Source organism: Bos taurus, chromosome 20 (assembly GCF_002263795.3).
Source record: "Bos taurus isolate L1 Dominette 01449 registration number 42190680 breed Hereford chromosome 20, ARS-UCD2.0, whole genome shotgun sequence".
Taxonomy (NCBI): Eukaryota; Metazoa; Chordata; class Mammalia; order Artiodactyla; family Bovidae; genus Bos; species Bos taurus.
In genome coordinates this window covers 10938012-10959388 of record NC_037347.1, presented here as the reverse complement: position 1 = coordinate 10959388, position 21377 = coordinate 10938012, and the positions used below count along the sequence as shown (strand labels likewise).

Here is a 21377-nt window from a genome sequence, read left to right as displayed (position 1 = left end):
GCCTGGGAAATCCCATGGACAGAGGAGCCTGGCGGGCTACAGTCCATAGGTTCACAAGAGTCTGACACTACTTAGAAACTAAACCACCACCACCAAATGCCTCTAGAAGATTTTTCCCAGGTGTTTCGTGTGGGGCCGACCTACCACTCATGAGTCAGCACCCAGATGCACAGGGTTACTGTTCCCTCCAACAGCCCTGACCTGGTAGGCTCATACTGACAACTCTGCCTCTCTTGCTCATTCAGATAGTAGGGGACTCAGAGATGAATAAAATAATGTGTTAACATAAGGCAGGTTGTAACAATGCTTGGAAAGAAAGCAGCCTGTTCTAAGACTAATAGTGTCAGAGGGACTGATTTTGATTGAGAAGAACATAAAACGTGAATCCAGCTCTGATGGATGATAGCCCATATTGATCAAGGTTTAACTGCAATGCCATATTTGACTGTTGTCTCTGGTTTGGTAGTATTCCTAATTTTGTTCTAGCTTGTACCCTCAATCATCTTCTGTGTGCAAGCTCTTAGTCAATCTGAACAAAAGGAGTCTTTTTAAAATGGTTTTAAAAATAAATTATAAATCGTTTGTGTTTCTATACAGAGTCTCTTCACATAGAAATGTAATATCTGTGCTTATACGTAGATGCATAGATTGCTGTTGTTCAGTCTCTAAGTTGTGACCAACTCTTTGTGACTTCATGGACTATAGCATGCCTGGCTCCTCTATCCTTCACTGCTTCCTGGAGTTTGCTCAGATTAATGTCCATTGAGTCTGTGATACTATCTATCTCATACTACATCGTAGGTGGATTCTTTACCACTGAGCCACCAGGGAAGCCCAGATATATAGATAGGAAGGAACAAAATAAAAGGAATACAAGAATCAACTTTAGGGAAATTAACTTTCACTTTATGAAGGAAAAGATTGGCCTTCACCTCCGAGTCAGTCTGCGACAGAATTCAAAAAGAGTTTCCATCACTGGACCACAATAATGATAATCAGAAAAAAATCATTCATTGATTTATTTATCCGTATTTATGAGCACTTACATACCAAGCATTAGAGACACAGATGAAAATACAGAATCTCAACACTAGTAGATCTTACAGTCTTTTCTAGAAGAGAGGATAGAAGCAATGTACTTCAATTCAGTTCAGTTCAGTTGCTCAGTCGTGTCCGACTCTTTGCGACCCCATGAATTGCAGCTCGCCAGGCCTCCCTGTCCATCACCAACTCCTGGAGTCCACCCAAACTCATGTGCATCAAGTCAGTGATGCCATCCAACCATCTCATCCTCTGTCGTCCCCTTCTCCTCCTGCCCCCAATCTCTCCCAGCATCAGGGTCTTTTCCAATGAGTCAGCTCTAAGCAACAGGTGGCCAAAGTATTGGAGTTTCAGCTTCAGCATCAGTCCTTCCAATGAACACCCAGGGCTGATCTCCTTTAGAATGGACTGGTTGGATCTCCTTGTAGTCCAAGGGACTTTCAACAGTCTTCTCCAACACCACAGTTCAAAAGCATCAATTCTCTCAGCTTTCTTCACAGTCCAACTCTCACATCCACACATGACCACTGGAAAAACCATAGCCTTGACTAGACGGACCTTTGTTGGCAAAGTAATGTCTCTGCTTTTGAATATGCTATCTAGGTTGGTCATAACTTTCCTTCCAAGGAGTAAGTGTTTTTTAATTTCATGTCTGCAATCACCATCTGCAGTGATTTTGGAGCCCCCAAAAATAGTCTGACACTGTTTCCACTGTTTCCCCAGCTACCCCACGTCCGAGGTCAGGGGCGGCAGCCAAGAGGAGAAACCCCACGTCCAAGGAGCGGCGGCTGCACAGGCGCAGGAGGGCTAAGAGGAGCTACTCCACGTTCAAGGTCAGGAGGGGCGACCTTGTCCAAGGTAAAGAGCAGCGGCTGCGCTTTGCTGGAGCAGCCGTGAAGAGATACCCCACGTCCAAGGTAAGAGAAACCCAAGTAAGACAGTAGGTGTGGCGAGAGAGCATCAGAGGGCAGACACACTGAAACCATAATCACAGAAACTAGCCAATCTGATCACATGGACCACAGCCCGGTCTAACTCATTGAAACTAAGCCATGCCCTGTGAAGCCACCCAAGACAGATGGGTCATGGTGGAGAGGTCTGACAGAATGTGGTCCACTGGAGAAGGAAATGGCAAACCACTTCAGTATTCTTGCCTTGAGAACCCCATGAACAGTATGAAAAAGCAATGTACTTAGCCCAATGCAAATCAGAAATTCTTAAAGTTTAAGAGAAGGCAATGGCACCCCACTTCAGTACTCTTGCCTAGAAAATCCCATGGACGGAGGAGCCTGGTAGGCTGCAGTCCATGGGGTTGCTAGAGTCGGACACGACTGAGCGACTTCACTTTCACTTTTCACTTTCATGCACTGGAGAAGGAAATGGCAACCCACTCCAGTGTTCTTGCCTGGAGAATCCCAGGGACGGGGAAGCCTGGTGGGCTGCCGTCTCTGGGGTCGCACAGAGTCGGACACGACTGAATCGACTTAGCAGCAGCAGCAGCAATAGAAGAAAAGAGAGTGGCAATACTTCACAGTTACTATTTATTTCTACCAGGATTATCTTTTTCTACTCTACTCCTTCACCGCAAAGTTTTTCAAATGTGAACATCCAAAAAATTAAGGTCAATAAAATTTGCTATTATTTGGTAATTAGGGAAGACCACATTGTGAATAAAATTTAAGCAATGGGCAAGGACATTCTGGAGCATGATCAAAAAATTGTACAAATTTTGGAAAATTGTACAAATCTTCCCCAAAAGGTCTGAGCCAGTTCCAAAATCAGCAATGTACATGAGATTGCTCCAATCCTCTTCCAGATGGTTTGAGGAAATGGGAGCTGAGTCCTAGACATAATGCTTAGTATAGGAGATAGAAATGGACAAATAAAAAGCTTCATTAAAATCCTAAAATAAAATGGAAAAGTCTGCAGCAGATGGTATGGATTATACACAGTTAAATGTCTGACAAAGGCAGTCATGATTTTTTTTATCAGCAACAAGAATTTGGGAGAAAATGGGAAGACTGAATTATAGAAAATACAGTATTGATTTTTGAAAATGGAAGTAAGATTATCCTAACCAGTACCTCAGGTAAACTTTTTCAATTTCTATTAAAATGTTCAGTTTGAGTCTAACAATCAAGGAGGCTTCTAAGCACACTTTCCTGAGACCCAATGGGAGGTGATGGGGAAGGGCCTGTCTTCTCTTTCTTCTCCAAAAACAGCCAACAACTGCTCAGAACAGTTGACCTTGGGGGACCAGCACACCTGCACATGGTCAGGAGAGGTGACTGAGTGGGGCGGCCCTGCTAAGTTGCACACACCAGTCTACTGTATATCAAAATCACACCACGTGTGTACATATATGAACACAGGTACACATGTACATATACGTCACCACTCACTCTCTTTCCTCTCTTAAGAGCTATTTCTTCTGCCCGATCATCCAGCTAGCATTTGGCAAAAGAGAAGAGACTCAGGCCCTCAGAGCACAATGAACCCTCTCCCAGTGTATTCCCCAAAGTAAGATGCATAAGAATACCTTCCTGGTCCTCTTTGGAGACAACTAAGTCAGAGTTCTGCCTAAGAACAGCCTTCTCTTTCTCCCTTCCAAGAACACTCCAGGGGCCATCACCTCACATGCCCTTCAGTCACCCTTCCCTCAAGTAAAATGTTAAAAATGGCAATAGACTAGAAGAACTTTGCTTTCAAGGGCCACAAAGGCTTACCGTATAATACTTTGTGCCAGCCCCACCCACATCAAATTTATTCTCATGAATACTTTGACTCTCGTTTTCTCATCCTCCAACATTATGAACCTTAATTTCATCAGCCAGCCAGCCCAGTTTCCTAGATTTGAGCATACGCAGTTGTCTGTTCATCATTATACCCATTATGATAAGTGTTCTTAGTAGGTTGTCAGCTGCCTCTGATGTGTAAATGTGTGGTCTAGACTCACTGGAAGTGTGGGTCCAGGATTAACAACATCATTATTAGAATTATTAGAGAAATGCAAAGCAAAACTACAATGAGGTGCCACCTCATAAAGGTCAGAATGGCCACCATTAAAAAGTCTACAGATAACAAACGTTGGAGAGGGTGTGGAGAAAAGGGAACCCTCGTACACTGTTGTTAGGAATGTAAGTTGGAACAGCCACTATGGAAAACAGTATGGCGATTCCTCAAAAACTAAAACTAGAATTGCTGTATGTTCCAGCAATTCCACCCCGGGGCATGTATCCAGACAAAACTATAATTCAGAAAGATACATGCACCCCAATGTTCATAGCAGCTCTCTTCACAATAACCAAGACATGGAAACAACCTGAATGTCCATCAACAGATGAATGGATAAAGAAGATGCAGTATAAACACAATGGACTGTTACTCAGCCATAAAAAAGAATAAAATAATGCCATTTGCAGCAACATGGACGGACCTGGAGATTACCATACTAAATGAAGCCAGAAAGAGAACGACAGATACTATACGGTATCACTTACATGTGGAATCTAATATGTAAATATGTAAATATGTAAAATCTAATATGTAAATATGTAAAACATATTTACAGAGAACAGAATTGTGGTTGCCAGGGGAAGGTGCAGTGGGGAAGGGAAGGATGGGGAGTTTGGAATTAGCAGATGCAAGCTATAATATATAGAATGGATAAACAACAGATCCTATTATGGCACAGGGAATGATATTCAATATGCTGTGATAAACCATAATGGAAAAGAATATAAAAACAATGTATATATATCTAACTGAACTATTCTGCTATATAGAAGTTAACACTGTAAGTCAACAATACTTCAGTAAAAAAGAAAAGAAAGAAAATACAAAGATCAGAATGAAAAAAAAAAATTCAGCAGAACTCTAGGCCTCACCCCAAATCTCCTGAGTCAAAATCTGCATTTTAACACTACCTTGGGTGATCCTTATGCACACGAAAGTTTAAAAATTACTGAGAAATAGGAGTTCTCTGTCTAAACTGCAAGGCACTTATCATACTCCTAAATACAGGTTGGGAGTAAACATAAAATGTTAACTGAGTCACTAGAATCGGATTTTACAGAGATAATGGGAGAATATCTAATAAACAGCTGTCAATACTATTTACATCTTGACTCCATAACCTACGTCCCTTATATGAAGCACTTTGAGAACTCAATGACTCTACGTATTTAAGTGTAAGTGCCAGAGAAGTTCAAAGAAAGGAGAGCTTGATGCAGGATATCCAGGTGAGGGGGAAATACCATTGGACAGTAGGACTTGAACCAAAGATAAGTGGATAAGACCATGCTAAAATATGACTACTAGGAAAATCTTGTAAATCTAAAACAGATGGATTGAGTTGTCAGCTAGTGCTTACCAACCATGTGAACCTCAATAAATTGCTTCTTTTCTCCAGGCATTAATAAACCAGGAAGGTAACACAGCAGAGTGGAAACAAGATTTGGTGTCAGAAGGACCCGCCTCCAATTCTAGCCAGACTATGTCACCTTGGGACAGTTACCTACCCTCACTAAGCCTCAGCAACCTACCTAAAAATGAGAGTAATAACTGAGAATTCAATAATAGGAAAATAAAGCTCTCAGATGTATCTGTTGCATAACAGGTGGTCAACTAACATTACTTTACCTTTGCTCCTCCCTTCCTCTAGCAAAGAATTGGGCCAGGAGAAATGTGAACTAAATCTAGATCTGAGTTGCCAAGGACAATCTGGATGAGGAAAGTCCTGAAGAGCTCAAGTTTGATGCAGCAAGAACTAAGAGTCATCGTGCAGAAGTGAGATCAGGATTTTAGGAAGGCCAGCCTAGTAGTGTGTCCAGAATGGACTAGAGAGACGGACAGGTGATTGCAATAGTGAATTGGCAAGTTCACTGAAATGCATAAAGGACTTTGTACCAGCTTTAACAGCACATCTGCGTGGATCATTTGTCTCTGCTCCCAGATCTACTCTGCACTTCATCCGCTCTAACCTGCATATTTGAGGACTGGATTTCTTGCCAACTGGCTTCCAGGTAGGAACAGCCAATGGGAGGCTAGAAAGCTTGAAGTAGGAGGAGGAAGGAAGCTGTTTACCCTTTCCTCTCCCTGCTCAAGGTGGCATCTTACAGCTTATTTCTCCTGGGTGTCTCCAGCTCCAACAGGCAACCTTGGCCTTTGGGCTCCCTGCTTCTGCCAGACAGCCTTTGCAGAACTCCCAACTCTGGGCTCTGGTGACACCTCCACCCTCTGTGGTCTCTCTGGTGTGAGGGTGTGACAAGCTTCCAGCCACCGCCAACCTCTGAGTTGCTGTACCCTCTCCTTCTTGCTTCTCAGCTTTACCATCACCTGGGTAACCATACTAAAATATAACATGGCTTTTATATTAACATATTATAGCCATATAATATGGCTTTCTGTACTATATTAGGGATGGAGCCAAAGCAAAAACAATACCCACTTGTGGATGTGACTGGTGATAGAAGCAAGGTCCGATGCTATAAAGAGCAATATTGCATAGGAACCAGGAATGTTAGGTCCATGAATCAATGCAAATTGGAAGTGGTCAAACAGGAGAAGGCAAGAGTGAACGTCGACATTCTAGGAATCAGTGAACTAAAATGGACTGGAATGGGTGAATTTAACTCAGATGACCATTATATCTACTACTGTGGGCAGGAATCCCTTAGAATAAATGGAGTAGCCATCATGGTCAACAAAAGAGTCCAAAATGCAGTACTTGGACGCAATCTCAAAAATGACAGAATGATCTCTGTTTGTTTCCAAGGCAAACCATTCAATATCACAGTAATCCAACTCTATGCCCCAACCAGTAACGCTGAAGAAGCTGAAGCTGAACAGTTCTATGCAGACCTACAAGACCTTTTAGAACTATCACCCAAAAAAGATGTCCTTTTCATTATAGGGGACTGGAATGCAAAAGTAGGAGGTCAAGAAACACCTGGGGTAACAGGCAAATTTGGCCTTGGCATAGGGAATGAAGCAGGGCAAACGCTAATAGAGTTTTGCCAAGAGAACACACTGGTCATAGCAAACACCCTCTTCCAACAATACAAGAGAAGACTCTACACATGGACATCACCAGATGGTCAACACCGAAATCAGATTGATTATATTCTTTGCAGCCAAAGATGGAGAAGCTCTATACAGTCGGGAGCGGACTGTGGCTCAGATCATGAACTCCTTACTGCCAAATTCAGACTTAAATTGAAGAAAGTAGGGAAAACCACTAGACTGTTCAGGTATGACCTAAATCAAATCCCTTATGCTTATACAGTGGAAGTGAGAAATAGATTTAAGGGCCTAGATCTGATAGATAGAGTGTCTGATGAACTATGGAATGAGGTTCATGACATTGTACAGGAGACAGGGATCAAGACCTTCCCCATGGAAAAGAAATGCAAAAAAGCAAAATGGCTGTCTGGGGAGGCCTTACAAATAGCTGCGAGAAGAAGAGAAGCAAAAAGCAAAGGAGAAAAGGAAAGATATATGAATGCAGAGTTCCAAAGAATAGCAAGAAGAGAAAAGAAAGCCTTCCTCAGCGATCAATGCAAAGAAATAGAGGAAACCAACAGAATGGGAAAGACTAGAGATCTCTTCAAGAAAATTAGAGATACCAAGGGAACATTTCATGCAAAGATGGGCTCGATAAAGGACAGAAATGGTATGGACCTAACAGAAGCAGAAGATACTAAGAAGATGTGACAAGAATACACAGAAGAAATATACAAAAAAGATCATGACCCAGATAATCACGATGGTGTGATCACTCACCTAGAGCCAGACATCCTGGAATGTGAAGTCAAGTGGGCCTTAGGAAGCATCACTATGAACAAGGCTAGTGGAGGTGATGGAATTCCAGTTGAGCTATTCCAAATCCTGAAAGATGATGCTGTGAAAGTGCTGCACTCAATATGCCAGCAAATTTGGAACACTCAGCAGTGGCCACAGGACTGGAAAAGGTCAGTTTTCATTCCAATCCCAAAGAAAGGCAATGCCAAAGAATGCTCAAACTACTGCACAATTTCACTCATCACACATGCTAGTAACGTAATGCTCAAAATTCTCCAAGCCAGGCTTCAGCAATATGTGAACCGTGAACTTCCTGATGTTCAAGCTGGTTTTAGAAAAGGCAGAGGAACCAGAGATCAAATTGCCAACATCTGCTGGATCATCAATAAAGCAAGAGAGTTCCAGAAAAACATCTGTTTCTGCTTTATTGACTATGCTAAAGCCTTTGACTGTGTGGATCACAATAAACTGTGGAAAATTCTGAAAGAGATGGGAATACCAGACCACCTGACCTGCCTCTTGAGAAACCTGTATTCAGGTCAGGAAACAACAGTTAGAACTGGACACGGAACAACAGACTGGTTCCAAATAGGAAAAGGAGTACGTCAAGGCTGTATATTGTCACCCAGCTTATTTAACTTATATAGAGTACATCATGAGAAACGCTGGGCTGGAAGAAGCACAAGCTGGAATCAAGATTGCCAGGAGAAATATCAATAACCTCAGATATACAGATGACACCACCCTTATGGCAGAAAGTGAAGAGGAACTCAAAAGCCTCTTGATGAAAGTGAAAGAGGAGAGTGAAAAAGTTGGCTTAAAGCTCAACATTCAGAAAACGAAGATCATGGCATCTGGTCCCATCACTTCATGGGAAATAGATGGGCAAACAGTGGAAACAGTGTCAGACTTTATTTTTGGGGGCTCCAAAATCACTGCAGATGGTGACTGCAGCTATGAAATTAAAAGACATTTACTGCTTGGAAGGAAAACTATGACCAACCTAGAAAGCATATTCAAAAGCAGAGACATTTGCCAACAAAGGTCCGTCTAGTCAAGGCTATGGTTTTTCCAATGGTCATGTATGGATGTGAGTTGGACTGTGAAGAAAGCTGAGCACTGAAGAATTGATGCTTTTGAACTGTGGTGTTGGAAAAGACTCTTGAGAGTCCCTTGGACTGCAAGGAGATCCAACCAGTCCATTCTAAAGGATATTAGTCCTGGGTGTTCTTTGGAAGGAATGATACTAAAGCTGAAACTCCAGTACTTTGGCCACCTCATGCGAAAAGTTGACTGATTGGAAAAAGACTCTGATGCTGGGAGGGATTGGGGGCAGGCGGAGAAGGGGACGACAGAGGATGAGATGGCTGGATGGCATCACAGACATGATGGACGTGAGTCTGAGTGAACTCTGGGAGTTGGTGATGGACAGGGAGGCCTGGCATGCTGCAATTCATGGGGTCGCAAAGAGTCAGACATGACTGAGTGACTGAACTGTACTATATTATTCCTTATATTGAAAGATTAAAAGTCATTTATATTTTCCAGCTAGACCTTATCTGACAACAGCATCGAAATCACAATACATCTCAGATGATTTTTATATGATGATGTGGAAAATATAGAAATAAAAGCTACATAATGACTGATCTTCCATTGAAGAGAGGGTGAGAAATTGGGGTCAAAATTCTCCAACCAAAACATATCACGAATCCATTAACACAGGATAATTATTAATCTGGGACTGTAATGGTACCTATGAGTGTGTCACATTTAATTTAGCACTTGCATGTGTGATCTGGAAAGGTAAATAACAAAGGCAAAACTTAATTCCACAGGTCTACTTGGGAGATGTTGCAAATACCCAAAAGGATGGTGAAATAATCATACGCACAAAAAAACCTTACAGTTAGAGAAATATGGGCAGGATATGGTGGTGAAACTTATCAAAATGCATAGCTGAATCAGAATAGTATAATGAGATACTGCCCCAAAATCACATTTGCATAGTTAAAAGAAAGGAATCAAAAACACAGATATTCCATGGGTAGGAAAGAAAGTAAGAAATGAATAAAGCTGAGAAGACCGAGGACTGACAGTGCAAATTTGTATGTAATTTGAAATATGATGGAGGAAAAAGAGCCTAGTTAAGTTGAACTTTAACTACAGACACCCTGTGGCTTTGGGGAAAAAAAAAAAAAACGACGACGAAAGATACTCTCTCTCCCTCCAACTTCCAATCACTCCCCCAATTTACTGTGGATCAGGTCTTATCCACTATGCCTTATTCAGTTTTGTGTAGCTTAATAACAAAAATGAGAAAAATATCAAGAATTGCAAGAACTCTGGGAAATAAAATCTGAAAGATAATCAGCTAGAGGATACGAGTGATAAAGGAAGCTGAAAGAGCCAGATTGGCTGAACAATCCTATTTCTAGCACAGACCCAGAGAAAATCAGGCATATTGTGTGGAACAAACAAATTCCAATTAGGGAATAGATCTCAATGTTGACCTAATCATCAAGTGTCCAGCTTTCATTTTTATGGGATGAATCCAGGCAAGTAAAATAAATGCTTGGAGACAAAACTGATCTTTCTAATAAGGAAAATGACTTCCTCTTTTTCCACGAAACCCCAGATGGTCAAAAAACAAAAGCCCAGTATATCATTTTTTTGTTCAGCTTGAACCTGAAATCCTTCTATAAGGATAATATTGACTTTGAGGGATCCAGACAGTGTGGTCACGAAGGGTTCTCTTTTAGGGAAAGAGGAGTTCAAAATAAAGACAAAAACTCTTAACTACGCAAGGATACAGCTGGCACAAAGTAGCAGCCACCACCAGTAAGATGGCTTGCTCCCTAGTAAATTATTAGGTGAACGAAGAGTAAAGGATTAAAGTGAAGCACTCATAGCTCCGTGTTAAGCTGGGCTGTTATAATCTAAGTATTCATGAGAAACCATTTTAGAATTTAGAAGTGGGTGGGAGAGAAGTAACTCAAGTCAACTGTAATATAGTAAGGGTCTGTCACATGATCTAATTACAGAAATGAAAGCAACCCAGGAATTATGTGGCCTATTCAAGTCTGCAGGGAGGATGAACAAAGAATATAATTATCCATCAAGCCTGTTGATGAAACTATTACTATTTAAAGCAGATATAGATTTAAAATTAATTTGCTTCTGCATTCTGCGGATTTGGGGATGGAGATAAACAGTGTTTGAAGTTTAATTATCCATGTGTAAGATGAAGGGGCTCATTTCAATTCGGTTAGCACTGCAGAGCGTTTGGGATGGTGTGAAAGGAAGGATCCGACTCGGTTGCAAGTCCCGGCACTGCCAAAACCTGTGATTAAAGCGAGCGAGGAGGCTCCCTCAGCCTAATCCCCCCAGGATGTGGTAATATCACAGGAGAGAGGGTGCAATTGCAAATTAATATTTAAATGAACACTAGTTTGAAATTTACCTGGAGGGGGAAATACACTATCTCTAAAAGAACAGAAGAGGGCCAGCCAAAGAGCTCCAGACTCCACAGCCATGCAATCTAGGTAATGGAGACCTTCACGCATGTTTGAGCAAAGAGGACATCTACCTGCCAGCCACTCTGAATGGACTGATTCTAATCAGAGGCCACGTGGGCAGTGTCCCAGGACCAAACAGCAGGGCTGAGGGGAGGGCAGGGTGAAAGGGTGAATTGGAGCTGGAGTGCAAGATAAAAAAACAGAGACCAGAAAATTCATAAGTTAAAGAATGACTATGGAGATGCATGGAATCATGTCTGTGCTCAGACATCAAAACCCTCCCAGACAGAATTTCCAGATGTCAGATCTACTGACTAGCTGTATGGAGGAGGTGTGCTCAGTGACCCGGTCAGCTCAAAGGGCCCGGAGCAGGGAGCTATGTGGCATGGTGGTTCAAAGGGTGGACTTGAGATTGGACCAGCATGAGTGTAAATCCAGCCCTGTCACTTCTCAATTTTGAGACGGCCTCAAAGCATTTGACTCTCTAAATCCCTTGCATCTCATTGATGACATGATTTATTTCTTCATTGGATGGCTGTAAGTATTAAATGTGGTTACAAGGGAAAACCTCAGTGTCCTCTCCCTACTTAAACTTCCAAGGTGTTTTGGGTAAAGAATCTCTTAAAAGTGGACTGACTGCAGAGCCCAGAAACAGGTGCCTCCTCACCTAGCTTCCCTTTCCCTCCGCACCACTCTAGCCACTCAGCCTCCTTTAACTCCTCCACTCTCTCTCCTGCCTGAAGGTCCACCCATTCACTTTTGTCTTTGCCTCGGAACAATTTCCCTCTCACCTCTACCTTAAGCATTCAACATCTTTTCATTCTGCAGATCTCAACTCATGGTATCTTGGGTGGTAGTTAGAAGCTCAGGCTTTGAGAACAACTCATTACGTTCAAAATCCCAATTCCACCATTTACTATCTGTGTGACTGTCACCCATCTAAGAGTCAGCTTCCTTACTACAGAACAGGTACGAATGCCAGCAGAGGTGGGCCTCATACTGTTGTAGGAAGGAGCACAGGAATGAATATGTGTGACAGTCTCAGCACACAGCCTGGTCATGGGGAGCACTGCTTTTGCCAGACTCTTCACAGCCCTCCCTTCTTTGTCACTTGTCAGGGTGGAGACTTTATGTTTGTGTGATTATTTCAATCTGCCCATCTCTCCGCCAGAATGGCAGCTCCACAGGGGCAGGAGCTTTCCAGTGTTGAGCCCACAGAACAGATCTAGTTCCTAGCAGAACACACACCCAAGCACACGCTGAGGAATAAATGAGTGTAAACGCTGAGCACAGTGCCTGGCGTGTCCCAGGACCTCAATACTAGCTTTTCAATAATAACCCACTGATAATGCCAACTGATACGTGAAAAAATTAATATTCACTTTGCCACAAGGTTCTCAACTAGAAGTCATTTTGCCCCCCACCCCGCCCCACCCCAGGGAAGACTGGCAATGTCTGGATGGGCAGGGAGAGGGGCATGTGGGTGCTACTGGCACCTAGTATACAGAGGCCCTGCTAAACGTCCTTCAATGTACAGGGCAGCCTTCCCACGACACAGAGTTATCCTGCACAAAATGGCAATGATACTGAGGTTGAGAATTTGGCCTTCTTTCAGTTTTCCCTGATCAGTTAATTCACCAGTTGAGTTACAGCAGGCAAATCCAGCTTAAAGTAATCATTGTCACCTTTCATCCTGTCCATTCCTGTAGGTACAAGGCCATCTTTGCCTCCCCACTTTGTCCCCAAACTCTGTTGGCCCAACTGAACAGTCTTATTTCTTCTCACCCCTGTGCCAGTGGGAGCTTGAAATGTGGGCATGTGGGTGAGGCTGAAGAAGAGCACACACTCCAAGATGTTGCCCGCTTTGTTCCCTCTTTTGCCTCATACACACATGCGTATTTTCAGCAGAGCTTCAGTAGAAGCCAAGTGTAATTGCCGCTACTTGGCTTTCAGGACAGAGCTCAGTTATGAACTCATGCTTCAAGAAGTTCAGCTGGCCTAAATGCAGAGCAGGGGCCAACATGTATGAACTCTCAGGTCTAATACAGAGGTCACTCACAGGTGCAAGAGAATTTGCTCCAACAATAAGCCCTGGGCTCAAAATGGTCAAATGTAGTCACAGGGATGAATTATAGGATCTGAGAAGAAGTAGGATAATGGAACAAAATTGCTCTGAAGTGGCAATCCAGGTTAATATCAAATGCACCAATACACATGAATGCTAGACATTAATACAAATTTTAAAACTCAGCCTTTAGTTGATTGCATAAGATGACATGTTCACAATGGTTAAAAGTATGTCAAACAGAAATTACAAGTGTTGCCAAGGGTGTGAAGAAACTGAACCCCTTGCACACTATTGGCTAGAAGGCGTAATGGTTCAGCCACAGTAGAAACCAGTTTGGCTGTTCCTCAAAAACTTAAACGTAGAGTCACTCTGCTGCTGCTGCTGCTAAGTCGCTTCAGTCATGTCCGACTCTGTGCGACCCCATAGACGGCAGCCCACGAGGAACCCGGCAATTATGTTAATACCAATATAAACTAGGCATAGAACCAAAAGCATTGAAAAACGGAGAAAAAAGAACATAGACGTATATATTCACATCAACACTATTCACAACCCCCAAATGTTGAAATAACCCAAATATCCATGGATAAATAAACGGTGGTATATCCTTACAATGGAGTATTATGCAGCCATAAACAGTGAAAAGTACTGATACATGCTACAGTATGCATAAACCCACAAGAACAGTATGCAAAACAAAGTCATGTAATACGTGTAATACATGACTTTGTTTACATAAAATTCTAGAATAAATAAATCCTCAAAAACAGAATGTGCATTAGTTGTTTCTATGTGCTGGAAAAAGAGGGAAATGCAGAGAAATGCAGGAAGACTGTTTACTGGGTAAGAGATTTTACTGATTAATACAGATTATCATCTCCTTAATTAAGACAAATATTTTGGAACTAGATGGACATGATTGCACAACACTGAGAATGTACTAATACCACTGAATTGTTCACTTTTAAAATGGTTGATTTTGTGTTATGTAAATTTCATCTCAATAAATTACTTTTTTAAAGCCTGCCAAAATCACACAAAATTGACAAACACTGAAAGAAAGAACACTTCAAAATGGAAATAGATATAGTAGCCTGAGGGATTATATGTAATTTATTTTTGCAGTCTTAATATTACTTTGTTTTCAAAGTAGTACATATTGACTATAAAAACTTTATAAAATACATAAAAGCACCACTAAGAATATATGAGACTCTATGAATAATAGTTCCAATTCAGTATCAAATTAACTTTGCAATTAAAAAAAAACCAAGACCCAGGGCATTAAGTAATATAAGCCTACACTGTTGAACATCTATTCTGCTATAACTTTTATCATAAGTTCATTTCTTTCAAATGGGCAGAGGCCAGGCTGGGGGACCAAGAGTTGCAGGGAAGTAGGTAAGCCTTTTTGACTAAAGCCTCGCTTCTATCCTTCCAGCCACATCAGATCAGGCTGATAAAATCTGTTCTCCATTGGACAGAGTTCAAGAAAGCCTCCTTCTCCATATCTGACCCATCAACCCTCCATGAAAGAAACTAGAATTTCTACTCCTTTCCTTGAAGAGCCTCCTTCCTGCCCACAGCAAGAGGTATCCATAAACTACTGTACTAGTAAGCTCTGGGAATGGGGTGATAGGGGCTTAGTATCCCTGACTTCATGAAAAAGATCACTACCTCCAAAAAATTCACAAATGATGGTGAATTCTACGTCTCATGAGCTCTTATCCAACCAAACCTTTATGAGCATGAACATGAATAAAATGAAAAAGGAACAAAAAGAGGAACAGAAGTTTGGAGCTTGGCTCAGCATAGAATGAATACATTATCAGCGAATGAACAACAGTCAAAGATCCATATTATAATCATACCAGAGTGACAACTGTCTCTATGAAAAGACACCATCCCAATTCACAGATCCAGAGGTTTTGGTTATAAATAGTCACTCTTACCTTCAACCATCAGTGGCCTCTCTTTCAATCCAATTTTATCATCAAAGCGTCGGCTCCAAAATCCCTCCTCTTCTTGCAACACTTGCTCCTTCTGTTCTTAGAGCAAACCTGCTCTTCGTGAGTCACTTCCTCCTGATTAAAAAGACCAGATGTCAAAGGTGTGTACCTATCCTAGACCTCCTCCCTAAAGAGACTGATAGGCCCAAAAGAGCACCAGTTTACAAAAACATGGTAAAGGAAAGAAAGTGAAAGTGTTAGTCACTCAGTCAACCCCATGTACTGTGGCCCACCAGGCTCCTCTGTCCATGGGATTCTCCAGGCAAGAATACTGGACTGGGTTGCCATTTCCTTCTGTTAGGTAGGTAGAATAGGGAAAAGGAGTCCAAAATGGCAGTGGCTAAAAGACAAGGAAGGTCCGAGGACCAGAGTGAAGACTTCAGGCAGAACAAACAGAACAAACAGCACTCCTGGCTAAGCCCAATTTATATAGGGCAGGCCCAGGTGGAAGAAAAAACATATAAAAGGAGGAGCCAAAGCACTTTCTCTCGGACTCTCTCTCCCGCATGCATGCGCTCTCTCTCTCTCTCTCTTTCTCACTCTCTCTCTCTCTCACTCTCTCTCCCTCCCTCCCCATGCACTCCTCCACTCTCTTCTCTTCAAGTCTTGGATTCTCCTGCTATCTTCTAAATAAAATAGAGCTGTAACACTGATTTGCCTAAGAGCTGTAGCACAGTTTGTCCAAGACCCAAGAGCTGTGACGCACCGAGGGCTTTAATGTCCGTCGCTCCAAATCTTTGTTGTGATGAGACAAAGAACCGAGGAACATACACTCGCGTGACACTTCACTACGGGACCTTCCTGACTCAGGGATTGAACCAATGGCTCCTGCGTTGCAGGCAGATTCTTTACCGTAAATAGGTAATTGTCAGACTCATCAACATTGACATAAAACGGCAGAGAATTTTCCAAATATGGAGTTGCCTCCCTGACTTGGAAAGTCTATCCCAAAGCTGATGGAAGGTACCAATTCTTCTACATTTCCCCAGGGAAGTTAGCATTAGTGGTTTTCCCAAAAACAGTTACTTGAGGAAACATCACCAAAGCAGACAGAAGCAGCCAAGACAGCTGGCCTTGCTCTGCTCCTTGCAGCGTGTGACACAGACACGCAGAGCCCACAGCAGGGTCCCACAGAGTAACGCAATCAAGAGACATAAACAAGAGACGAATATTTAGTCAAACGCTCAGTGTCCTCTCGTTCTGTCTTGTCATGATGTGCAGACATGAGAAATCACAGAAGCTTAAAAAAGAAGTGAATTATGCTCAGCATATACTAGGGGTTAGGGGGTCCAAGGGTCTTCACTTCAAGTGTCTTTCCCTCTGCAGAGGTGGAATTTTAGGTCTTCAAAATGGTACATTTCCATATAAACCAAAGTGGCCACCAGATGTGAGGCACTCACAACCCTAATCTATGATAAAATGGAAAAGTCCAAACGCCCTCGTGAGCCATTTGGTATCATTGAATTTCTCCTGGGATACTCTACTGCCTGTAGATATGCCCAAAGTCAGTTCTAGGTGGCTTCTGGAACAAGGCAAGTGGTCAAGATTTATTCAGGCCAACATCTGGAATCATGCATATTCCAGTTAACTCTGTGAAAAAGCACAGTCATATCCAGGGACTGCCTTCTCCCCACCCCACCCCCATCTCCACCCGCCCCTCCTCTACCAGCCCAAAAACCTTCATGGTACAATATGTCTCTAGTAAGTTTTAAGATAGCATCACAAAACTGGACAATAGCTGACAGCAATCATCTCCCAGACTTGCCAGACTTAGTATTTTTTTTTAAGGTGGAAAGCATCTAATGGCCATGAGTACTTCATTTAGTGTTTTCCTAATGCATTGCAAGAAGTTCACTCTCTAGCACTGAACTCTGCCAAGGAACCCATCTCAACCTCCCATTCAACTTCTAGAGAAATTTCATCCAAATTTCATGCTCAGGGTTTGCAATAATTTTGTAGCCTTCACTCAAGACACACCTAGAGAAAGGAGATTGACCACACACTATCAACTTTTACTTTATAGAGGGAGACCCCGGAGTCTCTAGGGAGGTTTACAGCTGATGGCCAAGTTTTTTTTTTGGAATCATAAATAAAGTTCAAGTCTAGACTTCTAGACCTTCACCCTGGGGCCCATCCCATACAAAGAAGGGGCAGCTGATTCCACTGGGAAGGGGACCAGTGACTGCAAGGTCTTCCTTTTGGGTTGGTGATATTTCATTTCCCATTGGAGTTACTGCTTGGAAGGCTTCTTAGACAAAAGTCTATCTTGAAGTGTTTTAAGATGTTGCTTATCAGGAAGAAGTAAATGTTCAAGTTTCTGGATAACCTAGTATCATCCACATGAGAACAGGTCCTGAAATGATGAGATCCAGGGCAGACCAGTTTGGAAAAGGAAGCTAAAAAGGAAAAGGAGGATGATCCACAGTAGGGGGTGTTCTAGGACCAGAATACAGGACACAGTAGGAGTGGGGGTAAAGCAAAGGGGGTGGGAGAGAGGAAATGGGGGCACTAGACACTTGGCTGGTGTGAAACACGGCAGGAGGAGCAGAGGAAATAAACCAGACGGCTGAGTTGACAAATCCGCCTGGGCCAGCACTGTGTTTACTAACACACAGGGAGGAGACCCCAGGGAAGGGGGCTGTGACTGGTCTTTGATACCCTGCCCTCCTTGGCATCCTCAGGAAATAAATAACCTCTCACAGAACTGTGAGACTCGGTGGAGTGTCAGAAGCAGAGTAGGAGCAGGGGAAAGATGTAGGAGAGTGTCGGAGGTTCTTCAGGCTGGGAAGAGTGGAGTGGGTCAGAAGCCCTGGAGTTTCCCACTGGCTAACCGTGCCTGGGCCCATCTCCTGGGGAGGGGGGCAAGCCGGCACAGTTCCCCCCACAGCCAGGCATCTGGGAGTGACTCCGGAGCCCATCTAGGATCTCTGATTTCCTAGGAAAGAGCGTGTGGAAAGAGCTAGCAACACCACGCTCCTGCCCTGATTCTGGTGTGGAAACGTGTTCATCAGCCGCACGATCGTCTTCCCTTTTCTCAGCCCCTCTCCCCACATCTCCTGCAGGCTCCTTCTAGTACTACCAAGACAAAATTGTGAAGAAATGCGGTCTACTTCTTCGATAAAATATAACTACTGAGTGGTACCCACTGATAAACCTTACCCAAAAAGATGAGAAAGAAATTTAAATATTTAAGTCGCCTATGGATTCCCCTCTGTATACAAACACTCTTCACATTTTAGCTTCATCGCCTTCTGTGGTCTCAGTGCCACTTCTTGGGATATCCAACGTTTGATGCTGGTCTCTGGATGCTTTCAATTCTATCAGGATTCACCCCAAGGGACAGGAGCCTAATGCTCCTGGCCTTTGCCAACACCTCTCCTGATTATCTTTCTTACCATCAAAATGCACCTGTCCTGTGCTCCATTCCCTGAGGACTTTGCTCAGTGCTGTCTGTCTGACACATTCACCGATATCGAAAGAAAACACACACCTTATGCTTTTTTGAGAAACTCAAATGAGAGAAATCAATATATACAGGTGAAGTGTTAATATTTTGTTATTATCAGTATATTAGCCCTTGCAGATAATAAACTGCCATTTCAGGCAGGACTGAGAGAACTCTCATCTAAACCAATGGTTGTTTTGGAAAATTTCAGGCATCAGGCAGGCTGACCTGGGAACAGCAGGCTGGGTGAGCGGAACACAGGGAGAGATTGCAGCTTTGGCTCTGACATTTTATAAGCCAGCTGCCCTCTCCTCATATGCTCACTCCCCATCCTGTGGCCAGTCCACAGTTACTTCATTCAGTTGAATCTGGTGGGGAGAACCTTAGATTGATCTATAGTTAATAAAATTAAGTGTTTGAAGGACACAAGAGCAATAATGTAGAGTTAGTTCCCAATTATGGTAAATAGCATGCCTGAGGGCCAAATATCTTTTAAATTTTCTGCAGTTGGCAAGGAACCATTAGGAGCTCACTCACTCCCCTAGACAGGGGCTGAACTGCTTCTATTTGGGGAGCCTGTCAATTTCCAGCTCTGTAATATCACACAAGAAGTTCAACCTCTCTGAGCCTCAGGTACTCATCTCTGAAATGGAGATAAATACACCTACAATCATCAGGTTGTAAGGATTCAATGTAATAGTTAATATAATATCTGCAAGCACATAACTCAGGACTTGTTACATATGAAACATGTGAAAAGAGTAGCAAGTACAACAGCTACTCCCAGGCATTTTTGAGAGTGGAAGTATTCAGCCTTCAGGACTTCCCTGGCAGTCCAGTGGTTGACTCTGCCATTCCACTGCAGGGGACATGGGTTCATTTCCTGGTCAGGGAACTAAGATCCCACGTGTTATATAGCACAGCCAAAAAAAAAATTTTTAATCTCAAGAAAAAAAAAAAAAGAAGAAATATTCAGCCTTCAAAAGGTACTGGAAGGTAGCTGTGTTATCTACATATTAGCCAAGAGACTTGGAAACCATTTGAGTTTGGGAGTTTCACATTGCCCTTTGAGACAGCTGGCAAACCCATGAAGTATCTCAACCTCAAGGACAGGAATTTCTGCCCTAGAGATAGACATGACCTGTCTACCCGGAGACAGAACAGAGGGCCTGGCCACCCCCGTGAGATTTTTCCCTCCCACCAAGCCAAGGGCATACCCGCTCCATGTCCTTTTCCTGACCTCCCTTTCCACCCACCCCCGCCCCACCCGCTCCCGGCTGTGAGAGCCTGCAAGAGCCTGCCTAATCTCAACTCCAGGAGGGCTCTTTGCTTTTAAAATGCTTTGCCCAGCTTAATCAGTAACCAGCCTCCCTCCCCTGCCAGTTAGTCGCCTGCCCTGACATGAGTTCCTTCTTCTGCCAGCCAGCAGATGTGACTTTTTTAGGAAGATTCAATCCCCAGACTGCGCCCTTCTGCTAATGACAAACTCTCTCTGAAGGTTACCTGTCGCCAGCCAGCATTCTTGCTCATGAATGCAAAGTAAAGTGGGTGCTTGCCCTGACCTTGAAGAAGCACATCATGCTATATATGAGTTCTAAAAAAGAACATATGACATTTGCTGTCTTATTTGTGTCAGGACTGAGAAAAGAGAGCCCCGTGTGGCAGGATACCCTCTTAGGTTCAGGGATGTGGTTCGTGAATGGCACTTGTCAATGAAACCTTGCAATGATATTCAGCAGGCATGATGTGCAGAAAATGTTAATGAAATCTTGCCTAACTGCAGGAACACATTTGAATAGAATCAAAGTCATACGTGAGATCTTTTTTCTCTTATACTAAGTCTTTTCTGCATATATTAACCTTTTGCCTGTTTTTTTTTTTTTTAAGCACAAAACTAGGATAATTCACTCATCCAATCATTCTTCCAACATTTATCAAGCAATCATTATGTACCAGACCCTGTACTGAGCGCTAGGATTAAATATGAAATAAGACAAAGATTATTTTAGGCAAATTATCATTCAAGATTTTGTGCTGAGAACCCAACTTACTGGTCTGCTAAAAACAAAGCAAAATGACAACATGCATTTCTGGACCTTGGCATCATTTGGAAATGGGCAAAGGGAAAGGCAGGGCTTAAAAGAGCAAACAGACTGCAAGCAACCAGAATGGATGGGATGATCTCAGATAGATCGGGATGGCCTTCAGAAGGAGAATGTCCTGACTTGCTTGCTTGTGAAAGTCTTTCAAGCAAGAAGGGCCTGCGATGGCCAAGCTAGGTATGCCTTCTTGACCAGATTCTGCTCAGCTGCCTGACACCACTGATAGTGAAATCCAGTTGAGCCCTGCTCTCCTGATAGTGCTGCAAGGCACCATTTAACAGAAGCTTCCTGAGGCAGAACCTTCAGAGAATTCAAGGACTCACTCTGTCGTCATCATCAGAAGTGCATGTTTCCATTGCTGAGTCAGAAGAACTAAATTGGAGCTGGCCCAGA

The 21377-nt window shown here is 42.9% G+C and overlaps 1 long non-coding RNA gene across 1 annotated transcript in view; it reads right to left on the bottom strand.

The window, feature by feature from the left end:
• The window catches only part of LOC104975214 (uncharacterized), a 299872-nt gene that overhangs the window by 210392 nt on the left and 68103 nt on the right, over positions 1–21377 (bottom strand). The window contains exon 3 of the long non-coding RNA XR_001494441.3: positions 15381–15512. This is a non-coding gene — a long non-coding RNA (uncharacterized lncRNA). The remainder of the gene's footprint in view (positions 1–15380; positions 15513–21377) is intronic.